This window comes from Miscanthus floridulus, chromosome 17 (assembly GCF_019320115.1).
Source record: "Miscanthus floridulus cultivar M001 chromosome 17, ASM1932011v1, whole genome shotgun sequence".
Lineage (NCBI taxonomy): Eukaryota > Viridiplantae > Streptophyta > Magnoliopsida > Poales > Poaceae > Miscanthus > Miscanthus floridulus.
In genome coordinates, this window is record NC_089596.1 from 97,370,541 (window position 1) to 97,378,972 (window position 8,432).

The window sequence follows — 8,432 nt, forward strand, 5'->3', positions numbered from 1 at the left end:
ATTTGGCTTCTCTCCAGACTTGAGGAGTCTGGTGCTGGCCCATGCCAAAATCATGCATGTCTCGGTTACCAATTACCACCGAGCAAAGGTTCTGAAAACACAGCTTTCTCAGTTATCATGGCTAATCCAGTAACCCTTCTCTGAAGCAAACATGCATGACAGCATCCATGCATACGAACGGATCGGGCCTGATCTATTACTCTCTCTGAAACAACCACGTTCCTGCCTGCTCGCATCCCATGTGTCACTCCGAGCAGCAGCATCCAGGCCACTCCGAGCAGCGAGCAGGAGCCTGACTGTGACTGTGAGGTGGCGAAGGCTGGCCGTGCTCTGTTCAGACGCGGCTCCCCATCCCATGTGTCAGCTGTGGTTTTCGAAGATGGCCGTACGGCGACCCGCAAAAGAAATGGCAATAATACGCTTGCCTTGCTTGCTACAGTAGTGCCTAGTGGCCTTTCCATAGCCCGAAAACGCAGCTAGCTGAAGCATGGAATCCGCGCACGTGATGGCCACATGCCCCGATCGAGCAGACGGACTTGACTCGGTTGCGTCAGCATGCATTCGGGAATGCGTGCAGTCCCACTCCCAAGTCCCAAGGGCTCGTTCGTTCAGCTCCGGCCATGACCTGGCCGGGCTGGGCACCACTTAAACAAATTCCATGTTTCCAACAGGCCCCGTTTAGATGCGGAAATTTTTGGCTTTTGGCTACTGTAGCACTTTCGTTTGTATTTGGTAAAAATTATCCAATTATGGACTATTTAGGCTTAAAAGATTCGTCTCGTCAATTACAGGTAAACTGTGCAATTAGTTATTCTTTTTACCTACATTTAATGCTCCATGCATTTGCCGCAAGATTTGATGTGACGGGAAATCTTGAAAAATTTTAGATTTTGGCTTGCATCTAAACGGGGCCTTACAGTGGAAACCGTGAGTCATGAGAGAGAGAGAGAGAGAGAGAGAGAGAGAGAAGGAAATTAAGCTGTTCTAATGCAACGACTTGAAGTTTAATTTGGTCTGCACCAGATGTTCTGCATATACTTTTTACTCCGAAAGAACCAGTATGGAGGTTTTCCTATGGACCTGTCTTTTGTTTTGTCAGCGCACTCCACAGTCCACACTTCATTTGCACACAGGCATCAGAGAGCAAAGGTGGTCAGCACGGGAGAGTTCAGGCTATAACAAATCTTCCCTTCAGATGCATGCCTGTACGGTTCCATACCTCTGATAGCTCAGCCAGATCATCACTTCATCAACACCTTTCTTTAATTAATAATACAAAGATACGCGAACCCTTTGCGCGTTCTCAGAAAAAATAAAAGAAACAAAATGTTCAATGAAATAGAAAATTTCTCATTCTAATTTCTGATGGAATAATTGTTACTAATGTGAGTATGTGACATTACATTACATGCCACTATATCTCCCTTTAGAATAGCATATATATCGTCTTGTCCAAGTTGAGGCCGAGTGCACCATGTGCAGCCGACCAAGACAGTTCTGCAGACCAAGGCAGGCACCTACCTGCTAGGCATAGCCTACTGATGATCCTGCTGCCATCTTCCTAGAATCAAATTCTATTTCATGTCGAAATGGCCACTAGCATACATTATCTGTCGGTTAGGAATATCTAGCACTAGCAGGACATGAATCCGAGAGAGGAGCTACTAGCTACTAACTACTACTAAGCATCTGCAAATCCAAATTCCTAATTGCGGCATCGATTCGGTGTCAAGAGGAGGCACTGTCCCCTGGAGCGTCATCAGAGTTCGCGCCACTTGACGGGGCGGGATGCCGCATGTGCTGGTGGAGTGGCAGCGGCAGCGGCAGCCTCCCGCTTCCAAGAAGGGGTATATGCCCCTTCCAAGGTGACGTTATGATATGCACAAGTAGGCACCACGCCGGCGCTACTTGCAAGACGTGAGCCTTCGTCGCCCGTGGCCTCCTATATAACCCTACGGGATGCTCTCACTTGGCCACACGCCATTGCAGAAGCAGATCCAGCAGTAGTGGTGCTGCAGAGCCTTCACAGCTCCCACCTCCCAGTCCCAGCCTCGGCTCGTTCGGGCAGGATGAAGCCATGGAGCAGCCAGGGAAAGCGCAGGGGAGGAGGGCTCAGCAGGGTGCTGAGGGAGCAGAAGGCTAGGCTCTACATCATCCGGCGATGTGTCGTCATGCTCCTCTGCTACCATGATTGATCTCCTGCTGCTCTGCTCCTCTTCTTGGCCATTGACTCAGTCTAGGTGCTCCTGCTGCTTCCGATCTTCGGTTTCTAGCTTGTAGGGTTGACAATTCTTTCATGTACATAGGCTAGTTCTCAGGTAGCTACTAACATCTGAGTGTTGTGCTGTGTTGCTGGTTTTTTTCTCCTAAGTCCTATAATGGCAAGGATGTATGTACTGTGCTAGTTGTTGTCTTGTGTGTTTGCTAGCTCTCTATAAGAATTGGAAGATCAGGAAAAAAAGACTTGTCTTTTGGTATCTTACCTTTTGTCTTACATTCAGATTCACTTTAGTACAGCTGTTTGACCAATCTTGTACAAAAGGTCTTCAAATCGAGTATAAATCTGAAGAGGAATCGTTCTGCGCTTAACACTTTATGCGCGTAACCAGAAAGTGAAAATATATGCTATTAATTCGAAGATATAATACCCAATGCAAGTTTCTGCTCTTTGCAAGGATGACATTATGCAGTATCGATTGGCGTTGGCACCAAGGAATGAGGATCAGCAATCACACCAGTAGAGTAGTTTTCCTCGGTGTCCTTTCACAGTGGCATGCGTGGACAGGTCCACGACCTCCACAGTGGGGGTGTTTAGAGTTTGTGTTTTTTCTTCAGGTTTCAGTAGCTCTCTCTTTATTTTTCAGTAGTCAATCGTTAGTTTCAGTTGTCAGTTGTGCGGTGTTAGGGAGGGAGGCTCACCGGTGTCTGAGCTTCTGCTGCCCTGTTTTGTAAATTTTGTACAACTCTTTTTTCTTTTCCTATGGTATAATAAAACTTGGGGCAAAGCTTTTGCCGTCCTTTTCAAAAAAAAAAAGCCCCCAAAGATATAATCGAACAGAACCAATGAGGCATTGTTCGTTTGTTCTCAAAATCAAATGGATTGAAGAGGATTGGAGGAGGTTGAGGAGGATTTTGACCTGTAGGGGATTTAATCCCCCTCAATCCCCTTGTTTTGGGATCAAACGAACAGATCTGAAGGGGAGGGGAATATGCACTACTAACTGAAGAAAAATATAATCGGAATTATGGCTGCAATGCTGCACACTATCATCTGAAAAAAAACACATCGTTACAGTTTGCAAAGTTTTTTTTTTCGTTCATTTGAATACTGTTTGGAAATGGCATGCCATACTTCACAGTTTTCAGGTGTGTTCTCTATCTTTCAACTAGCAAACCTCTTTTATTGAAAGAATAGGTTCCTTACAAATTGGTAAATAAACCACCAAGTTGACAACTTGCCCGTGGTACTTTTAGTTTTCCAGCAGCAATAAAAAAACTTTAGTCCAAAAAATATACATAGTTTCAGACTTAAAACTGCCAAAAGATGATCATGAAAATATGTGCAACGATTAAGTAATGGCCTAATAGTACTACTGCGTACAGTGAGCAGCAAGCACTGGACCACAAAAATGAGAAGCTTCAAGGCACTTGCATATATGTCCTGTTCGGTTGGCTAGAAAAACGGCTGATGCTAATTTATTATGAGAGAAAAATACTATTATTTTTCTGGAACGGTACGGCTAATAAGTTCGGGCCTTAGAATGACCTGTCTCGTTCTTGAACTCTGAATTTTGAGCCGCACAGCTCATTGTGAGCAGAAGCCTGGCAGATCTCGTCAGGTAAAAATGAACTGTACTACATCCTTATTTTGAATAATGACAACTCACTGGTTGAATTGAAAGTCTTTCTAACATGAATGACCAGGCACTGATTATATATGTAAAAAAAGGCAAATTTTGCTGGAGGCCCTAACATACTGTGTTTATTATTTTATTTATTTCTCAGGTTTTAATAGAGAGAATGTGCAGGAAATAACTCCTTTGCCCTCGTCTTCAACTTTTCGTAACACACTGCCATCTTCGCAAGCTCCTGTGGCGAGCACCCCCTCCTCCGGCGAGCTCCTCTGGCGAGCTCCCCTGGCCAGCGTGGCTAGGGGCACGGCCTCCCTGGGCGCCACCTAGGCCGGCGCGGCTGGGGGCGTCGCAGCCACCCACGCCGCGGGACGCCAGCAGCCGCTGCCGCGCGCGCTTCAGGGCCGGTCGTAGTAGGCGTTGAAGTTGCCGAGGCCGACCACACTGTCGCCGCGCGCGCCCACAAAAATGACCCACCTGCCTCTCGTTCTTGAATTCTGAATTTTGAGAGGCACAGCTCATTGTGAACACAAGCCTGGCAGATCTCATTAGGTGCAAATGTATGTCCTTGTTTTCTATAATGACAACTGACTAGATGCTTGAATTGAAAGTGTTCTCTAACATGAATTTACTAGGCACAAATTATTTAGATAACAAAAAAATCTATCAACTGAACATGCTGGTTTTGGTTTGTGCATGGCGACTAAGGGCGTTCAGGTGTCTCAGCAAATATCTTTGCGACAACTTTTGGTTAAAATACTGTTCTCTCCATTTGCAGCCAAGAGAACGTTATAGCCAAGAGAAAAAGAAAATCTTGTTGCATTCAGACTTCAGGTAAGCATTTCTGCATTTGCAGCCACATTTGTATACCCTAATCCTGGCTCTGACGAAGTGGGCAGCAGCGTAGTCCAATCTCCAATATAATGCTGCTGTTGTGCTGTTGCATTGGATCGCTTAAACAATTCAACGTGAAGCCAGCGTGCAGGACGCTTTGCACAGAGATCAACTTAGGTTAGTGCCAATTGGGTTGGTTCCAATTCCAAACCGCTGCTCCTTTTACATAGGGTCGGCGAAACCAGCGGTTTAGCTGCCATGGGATGGGAGCTCGCGACAGACGCTCGTATCCTACGACCACTTGAATCAGAAACCATGTCCAAGTTCAGGCCACTGCTGTAAACAAGAGTTTGTAGCTAACAGCTCGCTTACTTGCTCTCCAGTGAAGCCGGACCACAGGCCATTACTTGTAGGCTTGTAGCACTAGTTGCTGTACTTGATCAGGAGCTCGCTCTGAAGTTTTGGCCGCTTCTGCCTGCAAATCAAAGACCAGAATTCAGAAAGGGAGAAAAGCACCACTCACCAGCGTTAGATTCTCCCACAATTCGCTTGCCTAATGCAATAGTTCAACACAGGGGAGCCAATAATTGATACCCGTGAGCCATAAGCCACTGTTTCCTACAATGAACTACATGCTCATCTGCATTCAGGTGTTCCTAACCTTTTTCTGTTTGCATTTGCATGAAAACTCACTGACGATCTAGTGTGTTAGTCTTCAAACCGTAGCAACTAGCATAGCATGATGAATTGATGATTTAGCTGATGAGGCTCAGACTTCATGGGTGCTGTTGAAATGTGATGCGATGTGGCATATATAACGTCATGTGCGATGTTATGATATGCACAAGTAGGCGCTGGGAAGACGTGAGCCTTCATTCGTCGTCTCTCCTATATAACCCCTACGGGATGCTGTCACTTGGCCACACGCCATTGCAGAAGCAGATCCAGAAGCAGCGGTGTGGTGCTGCAGAGCCAGCCGGCTTCTTTACAGCTCACACCCGCCTCTGTTTGTTCGTTCGGGCAGGATGAATAAGCCATGGAGCAGTAGCCAGGGGAAGCGCAGGGGAGGAGGGCTCAGCAGGGTGCTGAGGGAGCAGAAGGCCAGGCTCTACATCATCCGGCGATGCGTCGTCATGCTTCTCTGCTACCATGACTGATCTCATCTCACCTGCTGCTGCTCTGCTCTGCTCCTCTTCTTGGCCATTGACTCAGTCTAGGTGCTCTTCCTGCTGCTTTTGATCTTCAGTTTCTAGGTTGTAGCCTTGTAGGGTTGACGATTCTTTCATGTACATAGGCTAGTTCTCAGGTAGCTGCTAACATCTGAGTGTTGTGTTGCTGGTTTCTTCTCCTAAGTCCTACAATGGCAAGGATGTATGTGCTGCAAGTTGTTGTCTTGTGCATTTGCTCTCTATAAGAATTAGAAGATCACACACAAAAAAAAAGTGTCTTTTGGTATCTACCTTTTGTCTCACATTAAGATTCACTTTAATACAGCTGTTGGACCAATCTTGTACGAAAGGTCTTCGAATTTAATTCATGCTAAAATCAAGATAAATTTGAAGAGGAATCCTTCTGTGCTTAACATTTTAGAGCCTATTTGGAACACAAAAAGAATTATGTTCCTGCATTTTCCTACGAACTGATTCCGTATTCCAAACGGGCCCTTATGCATGTACCAAAAAATGCAAATATATGCCCGTAATCTGAAGATATAATCAAACATAACCAGTGTGTGTTTGGGGTGTTGGGTGGGGGGAGGGGGGGGGGGGGGGGGGGGGTTGAGGGAGGGCGCAAATATACGCTACTACTATCTCCAACAACCCATTTGATGTTTGGTTAGCGCTACAAATATTTGGGTCTAATACAAAAAATACGAGGCAAAGGGTTCAATACTCATTTTTGGTCTTCTCCAACAACAGGACCCAAAAGAGAACCCTTTCTGCAAAATGGGTTTCTAGAAGAGAGGAGGCTCATATTTGGGTCGTGTCTTTCTTGCCACCTAAAATAGATCTCTCGTATAGGTACTCTGTTGGAGATAGTTTGAAGATATAATGCCAATCATGGACTGCAATGCCACACGGTATCGTCTGAAAAAACACAGCATTACAATTTGCAAATTTTCCCCGTCATTTGAATAACTTTTTTTGAAAGGATGGCAAAAACGTCTATGTAATTTTTATTAGAAATAGAAAATAAAACAAAGTGTTGGTCCAGTTTTTGAGTGAAAACCAATAAAAAAAGGGTTAAGTCAAATTTACACCCTCCAACTTGCAGCAAAGTTCGGATTTCAACCTCGAACTTCAAAACCGGACAACTTTGGCCCTCCAACTCTCGAAAAAGTTCAACTTTCAACCTCCTGGGCGGTTTTGCGGGTGAACAGTAACTTTTGATATTTTCGAGAGCACCGAAATTTTATATTATTTTTTCGAGCATCTTCACGTCCTCAAATGAAAAAACTCAAAACTACAAAGTTGTAGATCTCATCGAGGTCTACAATTTACATATAAAAATTATCTTCATCCGACATCGTATTGAAGGGTTTTCTATTTTTTGAAATTTAAGTCTCATCACGCGATAAAATATAGTGCTGAAATTTTATATTATTTTTTCGAGCATCTTACTGTCCTCAAATGAAAAAAACTCAAAACCACAAAGTTGTAGATCTCATCGAGGTCTACAATTTATATATAAAAATTATCTTCATCCGACATCATATCGAAGGGTTTTCTATTTTTTTGAAATTTGAGTCTCATCACGCGACAAAATTGTTTCACGCGTGATGAGACTTAAATTTCAAAAAATAGAAAACCCTTCAATACGATGTCGGATGAAGACAATTTTTATATATAAATTGTATACCTCGATGAGATCTACAACTTTGTAGTTTTGAGTTTTTTCATTTGAGGACAGTAAGATGCTCGAAAAAATAATATAAAATTTCAGCACCATATTTTATCGCGTGATGAGACTCAAATTTCAAAAAATAGAAAACCCTTCAATACGATGTCGGATGAAGATAATTTTTATATGTAAATTGTATACCTCGATGAGATCTACAACTTTGTAGTTTTGAGTTTTTTCATTTGAGGACGTTAAGATGCTCGAAAAAATAATATAAAATTTCGGCGCTCCCGAAAATATCAAAAGTTACTGTTCACCCACAAAACCGCCCAGAAGGTTGAAAGTTGAACTTTTTCGAGAGTTGGAGGGCCAAAGTTGTCCGGTTTTGAAGTTCGAGGTTGAAATCCGAACTTTGCTGCAAGTTGGAGGGTGTAAATTGGACTTAACCCATAAAAAAAACCACACAAATTCCCCATACAAACTCAACACAAAGACCAACCGAACCCTAAGCCAACTCAAACGAAGCCTCAACTAAAACTAACAACTCACAGGTCATTTGAATAATACTGTTTGGCCTGAATGGCACCACTGGTACAGCATACCTTACTTCCCAGTTTTCAGGTCCACTCTCTCTCTTTCAACTAGCAAGGATCATCCAGTTTTTCTCAACAACCTCTTTATTGAAAGAATAGGTTCCTAACAAATTGGTAAATAAACCACCAAGATGACATCTTGTCCGTGGTGCTTTTAGTTTTCCAGCAGCAATCGAAAACTTTAGTCCAAAAAATATACATAGTTTCAGACTTAAACCGCCAAAAGATGAGCCATGAAAATCTGTGCAGCAATTAAGTAATAGCTTAATAGTACTACTACAGTGAGGAGCAAGAAGCTTCAAGGTACTTGCAT